The following is a 25347-nucleotide window of genomic DNA, read 5'->3' as shown; positions in this document are numbered from 1 at the left end:
TCTCATTGCATGTTTGAACTTGAACTACAACTAACAATCACCTTTGTTTGGTACAGAAAATGGTGCGATCTAGAGGTAGAGGCGACACTTCGAAAGGAAGGGGTGAACCTTCTCAAGCATGAGGGAAGAGACCCTTATCTAGTGCCTAACAACATGAAATCAGAAATAAAATAGCAGTCGGCGGAGGGAGAGATGCGGACCTTTCTGAGACCAGTTCTTATGCCCCATCTAGGGAAGCATCAGAGGGCAACTAAGCCTCTGTACATGAGAAGCCGTCTGTCCAGTCAAGGCCGCCAGATAGGTATCAGCTCAGGGACAAGTCGTCCGCATCCCATAGCACTTTCGAGGGTTTGAAAAGTGCTATTCAGGTTTCTGAGCCTTCCACTACACCTGTCCCTGAGGCACCGGAGACATCGGTTCAGGACATCCCCGATGATGGCAGAGGGGGAGATGCTATAATTGCTGGTTTTGAGTGATCAAAAAAGAAAGAGGTATGGGAGGAACGGTTTGTCAGCTTGACTGCTTTCTCCTATTTTCCTGAATGGTGGTCAGTGAGGTCGCTCACTCTTGAGAGGAGTTTCAGTTAAAATATCTGGAGAGCTATAACCCTGCAGTATTGAGACAGTTTAGAGAGAGCAAAAGGTGGATGTGGTTTACCCAGAGCGTGGTGGATGCTTAGGAGTACTTTGTCTAAGAATTCTACGCCAATGTGGTGCATATCAAGAAAGGGACAAAGGTGATAAAAGTGTGAAACCTCAAGGTGTGATTTGATCAGCACACCTTGAACACCTACTTGGGATTTGATGATGTCGAGCCCACAAAGTACTTAGAGAAATATGCACTTGGGGATGCAGGTCATCCTTGGCTAACAGATATTCTAGCAGCTCCTAGGCTACCACCACCATGGATCACAACATGGGTTTCTATTCACAAGATCACTCTGAGCTTCGAGGCAAAGGGGTGGAAAACCTTTGTATGCAGTAGACTAGAACTGTGCCAGAATGAGACATATCTTCCAATCCCTCAGGCATTTCTAATTTCTTCCATCATGGTCGGGTATCCTATCAATGGGGGTGCCGTGATGTCGGCCAACATCCCTGTGATTATCCGGCAAGCTGACACATCCTACCCATATCCCAATACCATTATAGAGTATCTCACGGAGATGAAGGTAGAGTCGAGTGACTTTGATACAAAGGTGTGGGCGAAGAAGCCTTTCTCATGGTATTCATTGATGAATGCACACAAATCTAAGAGAAAGGGTTAGCCATCTACCACCACATGCCAGTCTGATGAGCCTTCGGTGGTAGTTACATAGGCAGTTGATGTTCCATCCACTTCGGCGAAGCCTTCATCTAGTACGGCAGCCATGCCTCCACCACCATCCTCAGTTCCTACAGCAGTTCCTGTCACAGTTTCCACCTCGGCTTTGAAGTTGGTACCCATGCCTACAACTCCACTTTCTGCACTGCAAGTCTCCCAGATATTGTCTAGCCTCAACAACTGGATGCAGACAGCCACTGGAAAGCTGTCTGACTTATCCAGTACTGTTGCAACACATTCTTCTATTCCGACACCTAAGATGCCCCCATCAGTTGAAGAGACATTGAAGAAGCTTCCTGGAGAATCAGAACACAATCATGGCTACTTTGGTACAACACATGTCAGTGATCGAAGAGTTGGGAAATGAAGTAAAGAAGATGAGAAAGTCCCAGGCCTCCAAGAAGTCAGCGGACAAACTCCGGAGACAGGTTACCAAGCTTACTGCAGCTGGATATATCCCTTTTGATATGCTGGTTGACCCACACCATCCAGGCCCAGATCCTACAGCACCAACAGTACCAGTGGTACCAGCTGGCCAGTCTGAGGAGCCGGACTTTACTGTCGATACTGTCGAGGCAGTACGTCAGATGTTCACCAACCCAGTCACTACCAGAGTTGAGGATGATGAGTTCCAGTTGGATGAGACTGAGGGAGTTGATGTTGCTATAGACACAGAGATATCCAAGGAGCTATAGGGAGTTCTTCTTCACTCTTACCCTTCCTTTACGCTTATTTTGTTAAGCATTAGGGACAATGTTTTTTTTATTCAGGGGGTGGAGTTTATTTGATCTTTTTTGTTTATTCTGAGACATTTGGCTTGTAATAACTTGATACTATTTTCTTCTTCTCTCATTATGTATATATCTTCTTGTTTTCCCTCATTATGTATATTCATTATGCTTTCGATAGTTTTTGCTTTGTAGCTTCTTTATGTTTGTTTTCCTATTAGTTAGTGTTTAATTTAGTAGCTTCTTTTTGAGTTATTAGCTTCTTTGTTTGTTTTAGTAGCTTCCTTTTAGGTTTTAGTAGATAATAAGCCTTTGATTTTCTTAATGCCACGATTCTTTCCAAAGGTAGTTTTTGTGTGAACCAGGTGACTCTTCCCAACGATGGATGGTGCGACAACCTTCTTAAGGGAATGAGTCTGTTTTATGTTTAGGTAATAACAGTAGGAGTAATGAATAAAAAGACCTAATTGATTCATGCTCGAAGAGTCATACATGCTTCACTTGGTACCAACATACTTAACTATGTGCTTATGGTTAGAAATAAGGTTTTTGGAAGAAATAGCTCTAGTTAGTGACGTTGTGACTCTTGTGTTGATTTTCAAGCTTGAATGTGATCATTGTGGGCCCTCGACTCTATCCTATTTAATAATCCAGTTACGTGAGGGGTGAGATACTTTGTTTCTAGTCCATGTACCCATGCGAAAGGTCTAGAACTTTCCCCGAATGTGTTTCAAGGCGAAATCTTAAGTTTTGCTTGGCTTGAGAAGTGATTGTAGGCTTTCCTTGACCCGTTTAAATTTTCCATTGCCTACCAATATTGTTATCCCTAGTCAACCCATTTGAGTCTCGAGCCTTTCTCATTTGATAACCACGTTACAAGCCTTTACCTGTTTTGTCGTGACCCTTTCTTGGAACCCAAGATTTCCTTAACACTCTTGTGAAACAATTGGCTAAAAACATACGTTTGGGGGGAGAGACGAGGAACTTGAAATAGGTATCAAGGCACAAAAAGATAAAAATAAATGATGATAAGGAAAGGGCAAGAAAATAAAATAACAAAAAGAAAAATGCAAAAAATGAATAAGTGGAAGAGTTGAAGGGATTCAAAGAGAGGTAATGATCCAAAACATGGAAAAATCAAAGAGGGAGAAAATGAATGTCATTATCAAGAAAGAGTTATGTTAAGTCTCTCTGGTTCCCCAAGGAAAAGAAAGTGCCTCAAAGAATTGGCAAAGTGTGAGCCGAGAATAAAAAAATAGAGTGCTTAAGGAAAGGTGAACCCACTCAACCATAGTGTATCCAACCCTAATCCAAAAGCCTTCATTACATCCCGAAAGAATACCTACTTGATTTCAAGCCGAGTGAGTTTACATTAGTGGCGATCTATATGAGGGGCAAGCCTATGGTACTTTAAGCCGTACTTGAGACATTCTCTTGAGAGAGATGAGTGAACCTTTCATAAATCTTTGGATTGAGTGCTAAAATTCTTAAGTAAGCTATGCAAACAGAGAGTAGAGAAGGAGTTTGGGATCCATAATGACCTACAAGAGAGCGAGCTTCCTTGATGAATAACGTCAACTCTTGATGCTCCAGTGTCACCTTAGAACTATATGTGCATGAATGTTTAACTTGCCGCCTTGTTGATAATACATAAGTAGTGTGGGTAATTGTTGGTCCCAACTGATGTGTGAATGGCTCACCTTTGACTGGCTGAAATGACCCTTAATTGTGGAGGTTGGAACTATTTGTTTGCTTGAGGACAGGCAAAGACTTAAGTTTGGGAGAGTTGATAAGTGGGGATTTTGACTACCTATTAGCGCCTTTTAGCTTTTGTTTTAGTCTAAAAGCATTGAATTGTGTTTTCGAAATTAATGAAATGTGCAAAATTGCAGGAATGCTGGATGTTGGACTCCCGAGATAAAATCCGATTAAAAAAGGAGTAGTTTAAACACAAGGCAATAAAAGGCAGAATTCCAACTGCGGCCGCAATCAAAGAAGGAAAACTCACCATACTTTTGTGCAAATTACGGACCACACATGAATTGTACGGCCACAAAAAGTGGGCTAGGATCCAAGATTAGAGAGATGACAAAAAGCCAAGTCCAGAGCTTCCTTGAATTGCGGTCTGCACAAGATTTGTGCAGCCGCAAAAGATTATCTTGCGGCTGCAATCATACTATTGCGGACCGCAAAAGAGTACCTTGCGGCCGTAGTGCTTAATCTGTAGAAAGTAGGAATATTGCCTCACGACCGCAATTAAGAATTGTGCGGCCGCATAATCTCAGCTCTTTCTAGTTGAAGAATTGTGCGGACCGCACATGGAATTGTGCGGCCGCAGAACCTCCTGAAGGGCAGTTTTGTCCAAAATTTCCAGCCTTGTATAAATAGACAAGTTTCACAAAATTAGGTCAAGTTTTGACATCCGCAAGTACTGTACCCATTTTTTTTGCCTCTTTTGAAAGTTTACTATATTTTGGTGTATTTTATAATAGATTTTATTATTTTAAGCTTACATTATGAGTTTAATTAGTATTTCTTCTTCTTTTTCTTCAAACCCAAGCATGCGTAGCTAGATTTTTACTAGGGTTGTGACACAATCCTAGTGTGTAAACCTTATGGGTATCTAATTTAGTGCTTGTTTATGACGAAGTATTTATTATATAGCCTAGTTCATATTTTAATTTGTGGAATTAATGGTTGCAAACATTAGTTCATACCTATTTGACTTAGTCTCTTCTTGAGAAAGAGAGACTTAGTCTAGAAAAACTTGGCTAATAAGGAATTGGGTCGATCGAGAGATAGATTAACCCAATTAAAGGGTTCAACCTAGAGATAGTAATAACCCGACTCGAGCTTTTATCAACTTTTTTGTGAGACACCCATTTGGTCTTGAGAAAGTCAAATTGGGCAAAACCACTCTTTGACTGAGAGGTATTGAGTGGGTAATTGAGAGTTGATAGCTAAAATACACCCTGATCAGCAAAACAAACATTAAGGTTTTTATACCATTAGGCAAAACCTAGGTAATGGTCACAACCCTAGGCTTTTTACCAATTTGAAAAACATCAAAAATAACTATCCTAGTCTTATTTCTTTATTTTTCAAACTTTAGTGTAAAATTAGAAAATTAAACAAAACCCTTTTTGTGGAAGTGCAAATTAAGATAATTCAATTTCATGCATTAGAATATATATACCCCTAACTCCCATCTAGCTCCCTGTGGATTCGACCCCGACTCTTCGTTGGGTCACTATAATTGCAATCGACTATTTCATACCTTATTTAAAGGTGTGCATTTGGTCGCGATCAAGGAGCACAAGCAACATCTTCGGATTGTACTTCAGACTATGAGAGATAGCCAGTTGTATGCCAAGTTTTCAAAGTGTGAGTATTGGTTAGACTCAATCACCATTTTTTGGGCATGTGGTTTCGACAAAGGGCATAAAGGTGGATCCTAAGAAGATTGAGGCAGTTCAGAACTAGCCTAGACCTACTTCAGCTATAGAGATCTTGGGTTTCCTAGGTTTGGCGATTTATTATCACCGGTTCGTGGAGGTGTTTTCATCCATAATAACCCCATTGAATAGATTGACCTAGAAGGGTGCCCCGTTCAGATAGTCAGATGAGTGTGAGTTGAGATTTCAGAAGCTCAAGATTGCTTTGACTACGACACCAGTGTTGGTATTGCCCACATGTTCAGGATCTTACACGGTGTATTGTTATGCATCTCATATTGGCCTAGGTGCAGTATTGGTGTAGGATGGCAGGGTGATTGCATACGCATTGCGGCAGTTGAAGGTTCACGTGAAGAATTACAATGTTCATGACCTAGAGTTGGAAACCATTGTTCAAGCGCTGAAGATTTGGAGACACTATATTTATGGCGTGTCATGTGAGGTATTCACGGATCATCAGAGTCTACAGTATTTGTTCAAGAAAAAGGATCAATTTGAGGCAGAGGAAGCGATTGGATCTCTTGAAAGACTATGATATCACCATTTTGTATCATCCCGGAAATGCCAATGTGGTGGTCGGTGCCTTGAGTAGAAAGGTCGTGAGTATGGGTAGCCTTGCTTACATTCCAATTGGTGAGAGGCGGCTTGCAACAGATGTTCAGGACTTGGCCAATCAGTTCATGAGGTTAGATGTTTCAGATCCTAGTCGTGTTCTAGCTTGCATAGTCACCTAGTCTTCCTTGTATGAGTACATCAGAGAGTGTCAGCATGATGATCCTCATTTGCTTGTCCATAAGGACACGGTGTGGCATGGTGGTGCCAAGTAAGTTATTGTTGGAGATGATGGGGTTTTGAGGATGCAAGGTAGTATTTGTGTGTCCAATGTGGATGGGCTTCATGAGTTGATTCTTGAGGAGCCCACAGTTCTCGATATTCTATTCATCTGGGTGCTGCCAAGATGTATCAAGATTTGCGGCAACATTATTGGTGGAGGAGGATGAAGAAGGATAAAGTTGCATATGTAGCTCGGTGTCTAAATTATCAACAAGTAAAGTACGATCATCATAGGCCTGGTGGTTTGCTTCAGAGGTTAAATATTCCTGAGTGGAAGTGGGAGCGTATCACTATGGATTTTGTTATTGGACTCCCACGGACTCAGAGGAAGTTTAATGCGATTTGGGTCACTGTGGACAGGTTGACCAAGTCGACACATTTTATTTCAGTGGAAGTCACCTATTATTCAGAGCGGTTAGCTGAGATCTACAATCGCGAGATTATCCATCTTCATGGTGTGCCTGTGTCTATCATTTATGATCGAGGTATGCAGTTCTCCTCGCACTTCTGGAGGGCCGTACAACATGCGTTAGGCATGCGGGTTGCGTTAAGCACATCATTTCATCCCAGACGGTCGGACAGTCCAAGCGCACTATTCAGATATTGGAGGATATGCTTCGCACTTGCGTTATGGACTTCGGGGGTTCTAAGGATCAATTCTTGCCGCTTATAGCTACCAGTATAGCATTCAGATAGCTCATTATGAGGCATTGTACGGGAGGTGGTGCCTTCTCTAGTGGGTTAGTTTGAGCCCAGGGAGGCTCGGTTGTTAGGTACAGATTTGGTCCTGGATGCCTTGGATAAGGTCAAGATTATTTAGGATCAACTTCGCACAGCTCGGTCCAAATAGAAGAATTATGATGACCGTAGAGTTCGTGATGTTGAATTCATGGTTGGAGAGAGGGTATTGCTATGGGTTTCACCCATGAAGGGTGTGATGAGGTTCGGAAAGAAGGGCAAGTTGACCCCTAGGTATATCGGACCTTTTGAGATTTTTGAGAGAGTGGGTGAGGTGGCCTAGAGGCTCGCATTGCCACCTAGTTTATCAGCAGCCCATTCGATTTTCCATGTATCTATGCTCTGGAAGTATCATAGTGATCCGTCCATGAGTTAGATTTCAGCTCAGTCCAATTGGACAACGATTTGACTTATGAGGAGGAGCCGGTGGCTATTCTAGATTGACAAGTTTGGTAGTTGAGGTCTAAGACTTATCGTTCAGTTCGAGTGCAGCGAAAGGGTCAGCCGATCGAGGAAACCACGTGGGAGTTTGAGTCGGACATGTAGAGTAGATATCCACACCTTTTCACCAGTCCATCTACTTTTCTATGTCCGTTTGAGAACGAACGTTTGTTTTAAGGTAGAGAATGTGATGACCCGGTAGGTCATCTATAGTTTTACCTTTCATTTCTATGATCTGATACCTCGAATAGCTCTGTTTAGCCTTCCTCAATTTGCGCTCGTAGTCCGTGTCTTTTTGTGGACGGCTTTCTTGTAAAAAATTGATGAAAATGTGAAATTATGCTTTAGAACTCATTTGAGTTGACTTTGGTCAACGTTATGGGTAAACATACCCGAATCAATGTTTTGACGGTCCTTGTGGGTCCGTATCATTATTTGGGACTTGGACGTATGACGTAATAGAATACGAAAGTCCCTATCTTGATCTATCGTAATTTGTTGAAAACTAGAAGTTTAAAGGTTTAAAGAATTCCTAAGTTTGACATTATGTTGACTTTGTTGCTACCGGGTTCAGATTAAGGCTCCGAAACTTGGTATAAGTTCGTTTCAATATTTATGACTTGTCTGCAAAACTTGGTACAAAACAGAGTTGATTTGACGTAATTAAGATGTCCGATTGAAAAATTGAAAGTTCTTAAGTTTCTTTGAAATTGTACTTGTTTTGGTGTCTGATTCGTAGTTCTAGGTCTTATTTGATATTTTGATAGTGCGAGCAAGTTCGTATGATGTTATTACACTTGTGTGTATGTTTGGTTTGGAGGCTGAGGGGCTCAGGTGAGTGTAGGATATGCTACACAGTGGTTTTTGACTTAGAGGAATAGCTGATGCTTCTTGCTTCTAGTGTTACCTGCAGATCTCGCAATTGCGAGGTCTGGCTCGCAAATCCGAGCCTCACTTTTGCGAAGGGTACTTTGAATTTGCGAGCATGGGTTGGCTGGACAGGAATCACAATTGCAAGGAAAATGTTCACATTTGCGGACTTGACAGTGATCGCAATTGCGATCCAAGAGTCGCAATTGCGACTCAGCTGTTCTCGAGCAGGCTTCGTATTTTCAAAGTAAAAGTGCGCAATTGCGAACAAATTGTCGCATTTGCGACGAAGACAAGATCAGTGATTTAGTCGAATTTGCGAAGGGTTGATCGCTTTTGCGATCATCGCAATATTGAACTATGTGTCGCAATTGTGTTACTACAGCTGGGTAAAAGAGGAGAAAACGGGATTAGCTAATTTATTTCAAACTCTCAACGCTAAACACCCAACATGAGATTAATTTCCAAAAGGTTTTCTTCCTAAATAAATTGGTACGTGACTTTAATCTATTTCTTTTCAATTACCCATTACATTTCATAAGTTTTCAATATCAATCTAGGATTTTCATGATAGAAATTAGAGATTTGGGTAGAATTAGAGATTTTTTTAAATTTGGAATTTAGACCTCGAATTGAGGTCGAATTTCGAAACAAATTACATAACCGGGCTGGGGGGGGGAGGTGAATGGGTATTCGGGTTATGGTCCGAATTTTGATTTTGACCAAGCGGTCCCGGGGTTGATTTTTTGTTGACTTTTTTTATTAATGATCTAAATTGAATCTCTTTCATTCGTGGGTAGTTTCTAAGGCTTATTTTGATCATTTGGTTAATAATTTGCTAGATTTGGTTGGTTTGGAGGCTTGTTCGAAAGGCTAGGTCATGGTTGAACTTTGAGTTGATTGCGGAGTGAGGTTAGTATTGGGTCTAACCTTAATTTGAGAGAATTAGGGACCCTTGGATTACATGTTATGTGAATTATGTGTGAAATGACGTATATGCGAGGTGACGAGTGTATATGCATCATTACATTACTTGCTTCCCTACTTTCATTGCTTCATAGTATATCTTGTTTCATGCCTTAATTGCTACATGCTTATTTGATTTCCATGCCATAATTGCTACTTGCCATTTAGTATTTCTTATATTAAATTGTCCATCCCCCTCATAATTCCATGCTTATTTACTACTTGTCTCTATTTGCTTCCCTTACATATCTAAATTGTCATATGCCTTGTTTACCTTAGAGTTTCATATTAATTGTTGCCTTCATTGATGAAATTTCACTTGAGTGCAATGTTAAATGGTATATACCGTTAAGTTGGTAAAGCTAAGACATCCAAGTAGCCCGATTCTCTTCGGTTATCATATTATTCTCTATTACCGTGCATTTGTTCTCTTGACATATGATTTTTCGTAAATCTTGATTATTGAGTTATTATTCTTAATTGAACTTTTTTGGGGAGCGGGTTGCACGCCGCAACAAAAATTAAAAGGAAATGAATTGAAAAGGCATATTAAGGATGGACTATGATGTTGACAGATAATTATATTGTGGGATCGGGTTGCGCGCAACAACAGATTGTTTAAAGTTTATATTGTGAGATAGGGTTGCACGCCGCAACATGTTGATAGAAGTTATAATTGTTGTGATTGTTGAATTGGCCTCGGTTGTTGAGATGAGTTATATGACTGATTATTTGGGACTCTCTGCTAGTTGATTTTGAGTTCGTTGATATGAGTTACCTGCTTTACTTCTATTCCTGTCTTTCTCTTATTATTATTATTATTATTATTATTATTATTATTATTATTATTATTATTATTATTATTATTATTATTATTATTATTATTGCGTACAGGTTAATGTAAGCGACCTGCCTTAGCCTCGTCACTACTTCGTCGAGGTTAGGCTCGGCACTTACTGGGTACATGGGGTCGGTTGTACTCGTACTACACTTTGTACTTCTTGTGCAGATACCAGAATTGGTCCCAGCAGCGTACCATTGACTTGCTCAGATCCAACTACCCAGAGGAGACTTGGGGTATAGCTGCACGGCGTCCGCGACTCTGAAATCCCTTTCTATTTCCTTTAGCTGTTTATTTGATTCAGACTGGTATGTTTATTTCAGACCATTATTTGTAGCATCTTAGATGCTCATGTATTCGTTACACCAGTTCTGGGGTTTGTATTTGGATTTCGTCACTTATTAGTTATTTACTTTATTTCAGACTATTCAGTTTCTATATTGTCATCGTAATTGAAGTTTGTTAAAAATGGTTAATAATTACATCTAACGTTGGCTTGCCTAGCAAGTGAAATATTAGGCGCCGTGACATCTAGATTTTACACCGCCTAATCGGGATTTGCCTAAACTCAGTTGAACTCTAACCCACCATCGGCAAGGTTGTTTCAAAAATCCACTTCCAACTCTAAAATTGTTTATACCCTTGTGAGTGCATATTGGGTTTAGTGATACACACTTTAGTTTAATTGTTAAGGTTAAGTTATTTAATTTATTAATATAAATATCGACTGCGAGTAAATTTTTATCATTTTAATTTGGTGCGAATCTAGAATGGGCTAAAGATGATTAATATTAATGATCTATGTTATCTATCATAAGTCAAATTAATGATGCAATAATTGAGTTAATTTCACTTATAATCATTGAACTTTACCCATAGTAAAGTAAAATCACAATATTATTTTATGACATAAATATAACTGGATTTTACCCATTATAACTGTAAAGTCAAACTTTACCCTTTATAATAGTTAAATCGTAAAACTATTTTGTCCCATTAAAATAACTAAACTTTATCCATTATAATAGACAAGTCACTAAAATTTATCTACTATAACGACAACCTACACATGAAGGTGATTTTACAGTTATATTGGGTAAAAGTTTATGACTTTATTATTACAGTATATAAAATTTTGTAATTTTAATATTATAGTGAGTAAAGTTCAGTTACTTGAACGTAATAGTTTTATGACTTTACTGTTCTAGTGGTAAAGTTAAGTTACTTTAATATGACAAACAAATAATTTTATGACTTTGCTGTTGTAGTGAATTAATCTAGTGATCACACGTAAAATTAACTCGTCAATAATATTGCTATGATTGGATGAGAATCCGCTCCATTTCCATGTCTCTCCATTTCTCCAAGTTCCTATTTGGATGAGAGTCATATGTCATAGTTAAAAATTGAAGGTTGAGATTTAATTACCAAAGCAAGGTCTTAACCATGATTAGGATAACAAATATTTACTTTATTTGTTCTCTAAATTTTCTGTAATCCCATGATTCTAGCTAAAATTTGTGATGACCCAAAAATATCATCTTTAATTTAAACATTCATTTCTGTGTTCTATGAAGATGTTGATAGCTTACCTGCTATGTGTTACGTCTCACCTGAATAGTTGATGTTAATAGAGTTCCTTTTCTAGTAATATATTGCTTATGATGCCACTGTCAGTATTGTTTTCATGTTGTGTTACATTGATTCGATTATGTATGTGTTGTTAGGATTGGTTTCTGGGATTCTCTGGCAGGTGGATAGGATCATTTACAAAGGAAACTCTGGTGAAGGTTTTGGAAAGTTTGGGAGTTAGTAAAAATTCGGAAAATTGAAAAGGGTGAAAGAAGAGATAAGTTATGTTATGTGTTTGGGGGCAGACACTACTTCTCATTTGAGGACTATTAATATTATGGATACCAATTGGATATGATAACAAGTGTACAAGGTATATTATAAGTGATGTGAGGTCTAAGGAGAGGCCTAAGTCTAAGTCTAGTTGGAAAATTTCATAATAGACTAAAGTTTCAAATGGGTACGCACAAGATCAAAATTTGAACGATCATATATAACTATATATAAGGAGTTATGTGATAATATACCTATAAAATAAAAGGTCTTCGAGTCTAGTTTCTAACACTTCAAACCGTTCGTTATTTGGACACTCATACAAGAAATGACCAAATTACCAAAGGTTGGAAAAATGCGATTTTGCGACCAATTCTACGATCGCAGAATAGTTATGCGATCGCGAAACTGCTTCTGCGACCGCAAACTGGTCACAAAATAGACCAGAACAGTCCAGTTCTATGCACTGATTTTTGCGACCATTGTGCGGCCCGCATACCCATTTTGCGGTCCATTATGCGACTGCAGACCCGATTTAGGAGGGTTAATTTTCCTATTTTCATAACCCGACCCCAATTTGATAAATAGGTTATGGGGCTTCTTTTGGGACAATTATCTAATGATTTTAGAGAGAAGTGAGAGTGTTTTAGAGAGAGGAAGAAGCACAAGTGCTTTGTTCATCAAAAATCTTGTTCAAGCTTTGAAATCCAACAACTAATTATCACAAGATCTTCACCCAAGAGGTAAGGTTCTAGCCCCTATTCTTCAATTTCGAGTTTGGGTAAAGATGGGTGATTGTGAGTATGATTCTTGCATGTGAGAGTATTAATTATACATGCTTGTACCAATAAGGTTATGGGAAGATTGTTGAGTTCAAATGAGTAAAGATTGGATTGAAAATGGTAGAAATCTTCAAACAGAACTTTAATTGAGGATTTGAAAGCCAACCCGATGTCAGAATTCTATAATTTTTGTATGGTTGAACTCGTATCGGAACGGGTGATCAGATTTCGCGAGTTTTTTCGGGATACGAGACATGGGTCCCACTGTTGATTTTTAAAATAAATTTCAAATTTTTATCCTAAAAGTTTTTTAATTCATAGAATTAATTCCTACGATTTGTATTGAGTATATTGAATTGTTTATAACTAGATTTGAGGATTTTGGACACGAATTTGCGAGGCAAGGGTTTATTGAATTCTTGAATTTGGTTGCAAAGCGAGGTAAGTGTCGTGGTTAACCTTGACTTGAGGGAATAGAACCCTTAAATTATTTGTTATGTGAAATGCGTATGAATGACGTATAGGCGAGGTGACGAGTGTCTATACGTCGTCAAATTAATTATTTGCATAATTACTTGAAAAATTATAAATTATTTTAAATTATGAATTAATTATTATATTAATTATTTCTCTCGTGTTCTTTACTCAATTTCATGCCTTGAATCCATGCTATAATTGCTACATGCTTATTTGATTTATGTGACATAATTTCCACTTGATGTTTAGCATACTAAATATTAAAATGCTTATTACATCCTTAATTTCCACAATGAATTGCTACTTGTCATCACTTATTTATAATAAATCATAATTATTGTATACTTGTTGTCTTATAATTTCATATTAATTGTTTCATTTATTGGAGTAATTTCTTTTATAAGAATTGGTAAATGAAAATATTGGAGGAGTGGGTTGCACGCCGCAACGAAAATAAAATTGAATATATTGGAGAAGCGGGTTGCACGCCGCAACAGAATTAATTGAAATGAATATACTGGAGGAACGGGTTACACGCCACAACAGAATTGATTGGAATGAATATATTGGAGGAGCGGGTTACACGTTGCAACAAAATTGATTGAAAAGATATATCGGGATCAGGTTGTACGCCGCAACGGAAATTAATTGAAATAATAATTGGTTATAACTGCTGAGTTGGCTTCAACTATTAAAAAAGAGTTACCAGATTTATTTCTATTATTGTTGGTATTACTATTATTGCTTACAGGTTAATGTAAGTGACCTTCCTTAGCCTCGTCACTACTTCGTTGAGGTTAGGCTCGACACTTACATGTACATGGGGTCGGTTGTACTGATACTACATTCTGCACTTCTTGTGCAGATTTCGGAGTTGGTCCCAGCGGCGTTCCATAGACTTGCTCGGATTTCAGCTACCTAGAGGAGACTTGAGGTATAACTGCATAACGTCCGCAGTTCTGAAGTCCCTGTCTACTCTACTTTAGCTGTGTGTTTGCTTTCAGACAACTTTATTTTATTCAGACCTTTATTTATATTATTCTAGAAGATCGTGCACTTGTGACTCCAGTTCTTGGATGGTATTTAGACACCGCTATTATTATGGATTATTCGCTTGATTTCAGACTTTATTTCAGCATTTGTTTCTTTGTTATTAATAAATTTAAAATAGTTTTAAAATGGCTAATATTATTCTAACGTTGGCTTGCCTAGCAAGTGAAATATTAGGCGCCATCACGGTCCCGAAGGTGGAAATTTTAGGTCGTGACAATTTGGTATCAGAGCACTAGGTTACATAGGTCTCACGAGTCACGAGCACACTTAGTAGAGTCTGAAGGATCGGTATGGAGACGTCTGCACTTATCTTTCAGAGGCTATGAAGTTTAGGAATAATACCACTTCTTTCTTATCCTGTCGTGCGAATTTATTCTATCATCGATGATTGAACCATTCTATTCTTATTCTCTCGCAGATGGCGAGGACATGTAATACATCTACCGATGGATAGGGACCAGAGCCCCCAGTTGAAACTATGGCTAGGGGTAGAGGTTGAGGCCGAGGTCGTGCTAGAGGCCGAGGCCGAGGAAGAGGTAGAGCTCAGTCTAGAGCTCAAGCAGCAGCACCTGTTATAGAACCTCAGGTGGATTTTCAGGAGGAGGTTCAAGTTCTGAATGTACTAGTTGGACCAGTTCAGATCCCGGAAGGATTCATAGCTATTCTAGTGCTTTATGATGCTCTAGTCCGATTAGTGAGTCTTATGGACGGCGCGGCCCAGAATAGTACATTTCCAATGGCACCAAACATCTCACACGCTGGGGGAGGAGAACAAACTCCCACTACTCCAGCTTCGGAGCAGATGGCTCCCCAAAATCAGGCTCCAGCAACCCCGCCAGTTGGGGTAGTTCAGCCAGTTATTGCGGCACAGACCGGTGATAGGCCAACCATTTCTTTTGAGGCCTTATTGAGACTGGATAAATTTACCAAGCTCTTTTTAATTCACTTCAGTGGTACACCTTCTGAGGACCCCCAGGATTATCTTGACCGTTGCCATGAAGTGTTACGGAACATGGGTATAGTTGAGACCAATGAGGTGATTTTGCTGTATTTTAGATGACGGGTTCTGCCAAGAGGTGGTGGAGAGATTATACATTGACCAGACCGATTGGATTGCCTGCACTTACCTGGGAGTAGTTCTCGCAGCTATTTCTAGAGAAGTTCCTTCCTATCACACTGACAGAGGATTACCGCAAGCAATATGAGCGTCTACAGTAGGGCAATATGACTGTTACTTAGTATGAGTCCTGTTTTGTGGATTTAGCCCGTCATGATCTATTTTTACTACCTACCGAGTGAGAGAGAGTGAGGAGGTTTATTGAGAGACTCAGTCACCCTATCAGGCTTCAGATGGCCAAGGAGACCAGAAGTGAGATTTCCTTTCAGGCGGCTGCTAATGTCGCGAGTGTAGAGGTCTGATAAGAGGCCACGTGTGTTCGGTGGTTTTAGTGGTGCCTCGTCTGGAGGCAGGGGTAATTATGGTAGGGGTCATCCTCCCAGACCGTTTCATTCAGCACTTCAGGCATCTCCCAGTGCTTCAGGAAGTCACGGTCCTATTATGCCTTACTCTGGGCAGCCAACATTTAGTGCACATTCATCTCCTATCAACGCGCCACCACTCCAGAGTCACTACAACGGTTATCCGGCATGTTCGGGTCAGCTTCAGCTTCAGCAGCCACGACAGCAGGATGAGTGTTACGAGTGTGGGGACATTGGTCACATCAGGAGGTATTGCCCTTGGTTGTCGAGTAACAGATCTTGGCAGGATTCTCGTGCCATCATACCAGCACCGGTTGCTTCACCGCCTGCTCAGCCAGCTATAGGTAGGGGTCAGGCAGCTAGAGGTGGAGGTCAGACCATTAGAGGTAGAGGCAAGCCAGTTAGAGGCCGTCCCAGAGACGCATTTCAGAGTGGTGGGCCCCAACCCCGATTTTATGCTTTTCCAGCTAGGCATGAGGCCGATTCATCTGATGCTGTGATCAAAGGTATTATTCTAGTTTGCCATAGAGATGCTTCAGTTCTATTTTATCCAGGATCTACTTATTCCTATGTGTCCTCCTATTTTGCTTCATATTTGGTTGTGCCTCGTGATTCTATGAGTGCTTCTGTGTGTGTATCTACACTGGTGGGAGACTCTGTTGTAGTATACCATGTCTATCATTCATGTGTGGTTATTATTGGTAGTCTTGATACTGGTGTGGATCTTTAACTTCTTGATATGGTAGATTTTGATGTCATCTTGGGTTTGGATTGGCTGTCACCTTATCATGCTTTATTGGATTGTCATGCCAAGATGGTGACCCTAGCCATGTCGGGTTTACCTCGATTAGAGTGGAAAGGAACTCTTGGTCATTCTACCATCAGGGTTATTTCTTATATGAAGGCTCAACGTATGATTGAGAAGGGGTATCTAGCCTATTTGGCTTATATTCGCTTCACCCCAATATATGTGGATGGAGGTGTATCACAATACCACAATCCTAACACAAAACGGTTATGCCGCCTCACCCCAATATATGCGGGTGGAGGTGTATCACAATACCACAATCCCAAAACAAAGCGACTCTACCGCCTCACCCCAATATACGCAGGTGGAGGTGTATCACAATACCACAATCCCTACACAAAGCGGTCCTATCGCCTCACCCCAATATATACGGGTAGAGGTGTATTCCCAATCACAATAGCATATATAAACTCAAAGCAACATAGTTTGTCATTACATTTAACATCGTAATTACTCTTATCATTGGAATCCAGTGCGGATGTTCCTTCTATGGACTCAGTACGAGTTGTTCGTGAATTTCCAAAAGTATTTCCTACAAATTTGTCGGGGATGCCACCCGACAGAGATATTGACTTCTGTATTGATTTGGCTTCGGGTACTCAGCCCATTTCTATTCCACCATATCATATGGCCCCACTGGAGTTGAAAGAATTGAAGGAGCAATTACAAGACTTACTTGATCAGAGATTCATTAGACCTAGTGTCTCGCCTTGGGGTGCACTAGTGTTATTTGTAAAGAAGAAAGATGGTTCAATGCGGATGTGTATAAATTATCGATAGTTGAACAAGGCTACTATCAAGAACAAGTATCCATTGCCAAGAATCGATGATCTATTTGATCAACTTCGGGGTGCCAAGGTGCTTTTGAAGATTGACTTGAGGTTTGGCTATCATCAGTTAAATATTAGGGCATCTGATGTCCCTAAGATAGCTTTTCGGACCCGGTATGGGCATTATGAATTCTTAGTGATGTGTAGCTCGTCACTATATTCAGTTCTTTATTTTTTAATATTACTTACTGAGTTGGTTGTACTCATACTACACCATGCACTTCATGTGCAGATCCAGGTATTCCCGGTCATAGCGGGTGTTAATTCTCTTGCACAATTGACTTTTTCGGAGATTCAGAGGTAGCTGCCGTGTTTCGCAGACCTTGCCTCTCCTTCCCTACCTTCTTATTTACTACATTTAGTCTCAAACTATTATGGACCGTATTTCCAGACTTATATTCATATTAGATGCTCATGTACTCAGTGACACCAGGTTTTGGGAGTATTTATATTTGTACTTGTGAGATTTCTTCCGCTAAATTTAATCATCCTGTTTTCAAATTTAAAAAATATGTGATTTATTGAGATTGTCAGCTTGCCTAGTATTAAGATAGGTGTCATCACGATAGGTGAGATTTTGGATCGTGACAGAGGTTTACATGTGGATATTCTTTGATTTTGGTGACCTGATATAGCTACTGCGACCATGTATATAACTTCAATTCTGAATGAATACGTAAATTCACCATGCAGGGAGTTGTGAAATTGACTGTTGACCGTTGATTAGAGGTAGAACAGATCACTAGATTCTTGATTAATGGTTACTTCTTGATCAACTTGAACCTGCGTGCATTTTAAAATGAGAAATTACCTTGACTTTCCTTTTTTACAAATGGAAGCAAGAATATTAAAAATGACTAAGACGGAAAAAGGATGTTAAAAATTGACCAGATTGTGCTATAGGTACGTAGTATGATAAGCCAAAAGCAAACAAACTTGTTCCAAATTTAATGAAACTAGACTTTGCTATAACAATGAGCATGAGTTGGTTAATAACAACTTTAGTAGCCTATGATCAAGTTTTTGCTATAACATTGTTGCTTTCTTTTCGTTCCAAGCTTTTGCCTATGATCTCAACCCTTTACAAGACATATGTGTTGCAGTTAAAGACACTAACGCTTCTGGTAAATCATCCTTCTATTGTCAGGAAAGCTTTTTAAATAATATCTTCTTTTTCCTATTTTAAACAATACAGTATGTTATATTATAGTGTTATTAAAAGCTATATATCGCTTCGTCGCTTCATAGGCAAAGCCATGCACTTCAAAGAAATGTGTGCTTCAAATAATGACACACATAATAATCCCAAATGAGAATCAGTCGGAATTCTTCGAATCTCAAATTTGAGAAGTTGAACTAATGTCGAGATCATTATAAATTGCATGCTGAAATATTCTCATTGCAAATTGATTATATATAGTAGTAAATTCATATATGTTTGCTATTTATCCAAAAGTTCTTGAACCGAGGGTCTATCGGAAACAGCCTCTCTACCTCTCGAGGTAGGGATAAGGTCTGCATACACACTACCCTCCTCAGACCCCACATGTGAAATTATACTGAGTTTATTGTTGTTTCTATTGTTGTATTTATCCAAAAGTTATGCACTTCATTAAATTAAAGAAGCACGTGCACAGAGGCAGACCCACGTATAAGGGTGAGGGGTTACCAGCACCCTGAAACTTTGAAGCCACATGGACCTTGTTGTTGTTGTTTTTTTTTTTTTTTTTTTGCTTTTTTGCTTTTAAGCACTATATATATAATTACTGTTACCTGTTAGGGACGACCCGACGAATTTTGTGGCCTAAAGCCAAACTTTAAGAGGGGCCTTAATTTATTTTTTAAAAAAAATTATTTATTTATTTGAAGTTCTTTTTTTGAGCTTTTCTTTGATACAAATTTATTAATAATTTTATGATAATCAATAACTCCTAATAAGTCTTTCTCAATTGACAATATAACTAATCCATTTAACCTTTCTTGAGACATTGTTGATGTTAGGTAAGATTTTATCAATTTTAATTTTAAAAACTTCTTTCCACTGAAGCAACGGTAACATGAGTTATTAACATTATTCCATAAGCAATATAAGCATTTGGAAAAGAATCAAATCTTTTTATTTGATTAAGTGTATCAATTAACTGTTATCTTCTAATTATATTATTTTTTTAATACTTTAAATTCCGAAAATAAATCTAAATCATCAATATCGAATTTATTATTATGCTTTAAGGAACATTCAAGATTAAGGAAATATTTTTTCAAATTTCCATCATTTAGTGATCTTAGTTTTTGACCGCTAAACAGAAATATGCTTCGAATTGCTCAAATATATTTTAAAGTGAAAAAATACCCTTATCTACTATGTATAAAAGTAATCAACTCTAAAGGACTCTTCAAAATATTTTAAGATTTCACTATCAACATTCTCATCAAATTGTTACTTCCTGTATATCGCACGTTTCTTACGAAATTCGGGTTTGATATCCATTTCAAGTGCAATTTCCTTGGCAGAAATCATAACAGTTGCAAATCCTTCTTCTCTATATTTGTTAAAAAAAGAAATCAAACTTTTTCACTTCACAATTTTTTTTAAAACTTATACATAACCTATTAGGTGTAACAAAAAATGGTGCCCCACAAATAATTGTTTTACTTGATTTATGGAAGGCCGTCCCCGTCAATTGTTTAGCTCTTAACATATGAATAATTTGCTAGCTTCATTTCATTAACTTGTGCAGTTTTCGTGAATGGAAAGATTTGCAAAGACCCAAAGCTAGCCACAACAGATGATTTCTTTGCTTCAGGACTTAACGTAAGTGGAAATATAGTTCGGGCTAAGTTTGGTTATTCTGTAACTGTTGTGGATGTAAACACAATGCCTGGACTCAACACTCTTGGTATTTCTTTCATTCGTGCTGACATTGAGCCACGTGGCCTTATTCCACTTCACACACACCAACGAGCTACTGAGCTCATAACTATATTGGAAGGAACTATTTATGCTGGATTTCTTCTACCTGATTCTCCAAGCATCTTTAAAAGTCGTCTCTTCTCGAAAATTTTGAATCCTGGCGACGCGTTTGTGATCCCACATGGGCTTTATACATTTCCAGTATAGCGTGGGAAGCAAAAATGCAACAGTACTCGCTTCTTTCAACTGTCAAAATCCTGGATTCGTCATGATTCTTAATTCAATCTTTGCTTCGGATCCGCCTATTCTCGATGATGTTCTTGCCAAAGCTTTTCAGCTTGATAAGAAAGTGATTCCTATCTCGATACTAGTCAAGCTGATAATCTCAATAAACCAAAACTTCTCTTTAAGGTTGAAAATATAATATTTAAATACAATACAAAATTCCACAAATACTAATACGAACACTCCCCAAAACCTGGTGTCACTGAATACATGAACATCTAATATGAATACAAGTCTGAAAATATGGTCAATAAGAGTCTGAGACCAAATATAGTAAACAAGGAGATAGAGATGGAGAGACAAGGCCTGCGGAACACGGCAGCTACCTCGAAATCTCCTAAAAATCAACTGCGTGAAATGATCAACATCCGCTTTGTCCGGGAACACCTGAATCTGCACACGAAGTGCAGGGTGTAGTATAAGTACAACCAACTCAGCAAGTAACAATAATAACTAAGGAACTAAAGATAATGATGAACTACACAGTTATAGTTCAATTTCAGTAATTCCAGCAAAGAATAGACATGTTTTCAAATCTGGCACTTTAAGTCAAATCAATTTTATACAGTTCAAGTTCATGTAATCCGGATATAAAATCTTTCAGAGATTTCACAACAATGACAGATAGCATCCAAGTGCAACAACAAAGGCAAAGCAAGTATAGCCTCTCAGGCAATAATCACTTAACTCATCACAATAGCTCAATCACTCGGCTCTCAGCCCTCAACACTCACACTCAATGGGTACCCGCGCTCACTCGGGGTGTACAGACTCCAGAGGGGCTCCAACAGTCCAAGCGCTATAATCTGCACAGACAACTCACGTGCTACACGGACAACTCACGTACCATAATATAAATATCTGGATCCGCACGACCAACTCACGTGTTCCACGGCCAACTCACTTACTATAGTAGAATATATGGATCCGCACGGCCAACTCACATGCTGCACAACCAACTCACGTGTTGCACGACCAACTTACGTGCTATAGTATAATATAAGGATCCGCACGGACAACTCACATTCTATAATAATATATCTCACAATCAGGCCCTCGGCCTTGCTCAGCCATAAATCTCTCCAATCTCTCGGGCTCTTAGAAATCACGAAAATCAGCCCAAACAACAATGATATGATGAATCAATAATGAACAATAGAGACTGAGATAAAATAATCAAGTAAACTGTGACTGAGTACAAACAACAATTAAGCAAATAGTCCAACATGTACACGACCTCTGTGGGTCCCACAGTACCAACATATAGCCTAAACATTGTTTCTAGTCAAATTTTCACAACACATAGAGAGCACATAGCTAACAACAAGTTATTTAACTTTACAGTCATACGGGACGGATCAAGTCACAATCCCCTCGGTGCACGCCCACACGCCTGTCACCTAGCATGTGCGTCACCTCCAAAGTAATCACATGGTACCAAATTCTGGGGTTTCATACCCTCAGGACCAGATTTAAAATTGTTACTTACCTCAGACCGTAAAATTCTTATTCTGCTAAGCCCTTGCCTCGTGAATTGGCCTCTAAACGCCTCGAATCTAGTCATGAATAATTCGTTTGGTTTCAGTCAATAAAATTTATTGGAATTAATTCCATAAGAAAATATAATTTTTCCATAAAAATCTGAATTTTAGCTCAAAACTCGCCCGTGGGGCTCACGTCTCGTAAACCGACAAAAGTTACATCATCCGAAAGCCCATTCAACCATGAGTCTACCCATACCAATTTTACCAAAATCCAACCTCAATTCAACCCTCAAATCTACAAATCTTATTTCCAAATTTCTAAGTTCCAATCTCTGATTTACACCTCAAAATCATATAATCTAGTCGGATTATTCAATAATAATTCAATATTATAGAGTAGAAATGATCACAAGGGACTTACCTCAAGTTTTACTTGAAAATATATCAAAAATCGCCTCTCCTGAAGCTCCAATTTATCAAAAGTGACAAATGGGACGAAGTCCTTGCTTTATAAATTTGCCTAGACAACCTTAATCTTGGCCTTCGATAGAGGTCCTCGATCCTGGGTCTCGATTCTGACCCTCGATCATGGCCCTCGACCTTGGCCCTCGATCATGGCCCTCGACCCTGACCCTCGATCATGTCTTCGATCGTGGCTCTCGACTCTGGGCTCGAACATGGCTTGATTCTGGGCTCGAATCTGGTAGAAGAAATTTCCAGCAGAAGGAAATTGCAGCAGCTGTTGTAGTTTAATTTTTTATCCGTTAACCATCCGAAACTCACCCGAGGTCCTCGGGACCTCAACCAAATATACCAACTGGTCCTAAAATATCATACGAACTTAGTCGAGTCTACAAATCACATCCAACAATGCTAAAACCACGAATCATACCCCAATTCAAACCTAATAAACTTTGAAATTTCAAGTTTTCACAAACGACGTCGGAACCCATCAAATCATGTCCGATTAACCTCAAATTTTGTACACAAGTCATAAATGACATAACGGAGGTATTCCAATTTTTAGAATTGGATTCCGACCCCGATATCAAAAAGAAAACCCCCGGTCAAACTTCCCAAAAATTCAATTTTCGGCATTTCAAGCCTAATTCCACTACAGACTTCCAAATAATTTTCCAGACGCACTCCTAAGTCCAAAATTACCATAAGGAGCTATTGGAATTATCAAAATTTGAATCCGAGGTCGTTTAAATATAGGTCCTTATCCGGTCAACCTTTCTAACTTAAATTTTTAATTTTGAGACTAAGTGTCTTATTTCATCCCAAATTCCTTCCGGACCTGAACCAACTAACCCGATAAGTCATAAATCAATTGTAAGGCATAAATTGAGCAGTAAAAGGGAGAACATTGTTATAATATTTAAAACGACAGGCCGGGTTGTTACATTCTCCCCCTCTTAAACAAACGTTCGTCCTCGAACGGTTTTAGAATAATACCTGAAGTCTCAAATAAGTGTGAATATTTTCTCCGCATCTCCTGCTCAACCTCCCAAGTAGCTTGTCCGACTGGTTGGCCTGTCCACTGTACCTTCACTACTGCTATGCTCTTTGACCTCAATTTTCTAACATGCCGGTCTAAAATAGCCACCGGCTCCACATCGTAAGTCATATTACCGCCTAACTGTACCGTACTGAAATCCAAAATATAAGAAGGATCCCCGGCATACTTTCGGAGCATGGATACATGGAATATTGGATGAACACCTGATAGACTAGGTGAAAAGAAATTCATAAGCCACCTCTCCAATTTTTCGAATTATCTCAAAAGGCCCAATATACCGAGGGCTCAGCTTTCCTTTCTTGCCGAACCTCAACACACCCTCCATGGGTGAAATCTTGAGCAGAACCTTCTCCCCAACCATGTAATTAACTGTCACGAACCGAAATTCCCACCTTCGGACCGTGATGGCGCCTAACATTTCACTTGCTAGGCAAGCCAACGTTAGAATAATATTATCCATTTTTAAAATAATTTTTGAATTTGTTAATAACAAAGAACAAATGCGTAAGTAAAGTCTAAAATATAGTGAATAATCCATAAAAATAACGGTGTCTAAATACCATCCCAGAATTGGTGTCATAAGTTCACGAGCTTCTAGAATAAATACAAATAAAGGTCTGAATAAAATAAAGCTGTCTGGAAACAAACACACAGCTAAAGCAAAGTAGACGGGGACTTCAGAACTACGAATACTGTGCAATTTTACCTCAAGTCTCCTCTGAGTAGCTAAAATCCGAGCAAGTCTATGGTACGCCGCTGGGATCAACTCCAAAATCTGCACAAGAAGTGCAGAGTGTAGTATCAATACAACCGACCCCATGTACTAGTAAGTGTTGAGTCTAACCTCGATGAAGTAGTGATGAGGCTAAGGCGGTTCACTTACATTAACCTGTACGCAATAGTAATAACAACAACAAATAATAGAAATAAATCAGGTAACTCATTTATAATAATTGGAGCTAACTCAGCAGTCATAATCCATTATTATTTCAACCAATTTTGTTGCAACGTGCAACCCGCTCTCACAATATATTCACATTCAATTATGTTGCAGCGTGCAACCCGCTCTCCTAATATATTCCTTTTAATCAAGTTTGTAATATATTTATTTCAATCAAGTATATATATAGACTTTTAAATAAGTCTGTTATATATTTATTTTAATCAAGTATATATATATATAGACTTTTAAATAAGTCTGTTGCGGCATGCAATCCGATCCCCCAATATTGACTTTTAAATAAGTCTATTGCGGCGTGCAATCCGATCCCCCAATATTGACTTTTAATAAGTCTGTTGCGGCGTGCATTCCGATCCCCCAATATTGACTTTTAATAAGTCTGTTGCGGCGTGCAACCCGATCCTCCAATGTGGACTTTTTAATAAGTCTGTTTCGACGTGCAACCCGATCCTCCAATATATCCATTTCAATCAATTCTTATAAAAGAAATTTTCCCAATAAATGCAATAATTAATATAAAATTATAAGACAACAAGCATACAATAATTATGATTTAATTATGAAACAAACAATGACAAATAGCAAATTATTATGAAAATCAGGGAGAAAATAGGCAGTTTAATATTTAATATGCTAAATGTCAAATAACAATTAAAACACATAATTCAAATAGCATGTAACAATTAATGCAGGAATTCAAGAATTAATATT

General features: G+C 38.8%; 1 pseudogene; it reads left to right on the top strand.

The window, feature by feature from the left end:
- The first annotated feature begins 1700 nt into the window (after positions 1–1700).
- Positions 1701–20808, top strand: LOC107776215 (germin-like protein subfamily 1 member 17; annotated as a pseudogene).
- Positions 20809–25347: the final 4539 nt, after the last annotated feature.

This window comes from Nicotiana tabacum, chromosome 14 (genome assembly GCF_000715075.1).
Source record: "Nicotiana tabacum cultivar K326 chromosome 14, ASM71507v2, whole genome shotgun sequence".
Classification (NCBI taxonomy): domain Eukaryota; kingdom Viridiplantae; phylum Streptophyta; class Magnoliopsida; order Solanales; family Solanaceae; genus Nicotiana; species Nicotiana tabacum.
Note: the sequence above shows the minus strand (reverse complement) of the source record. Positions and strands in the feature narration are given on the sequence as shown.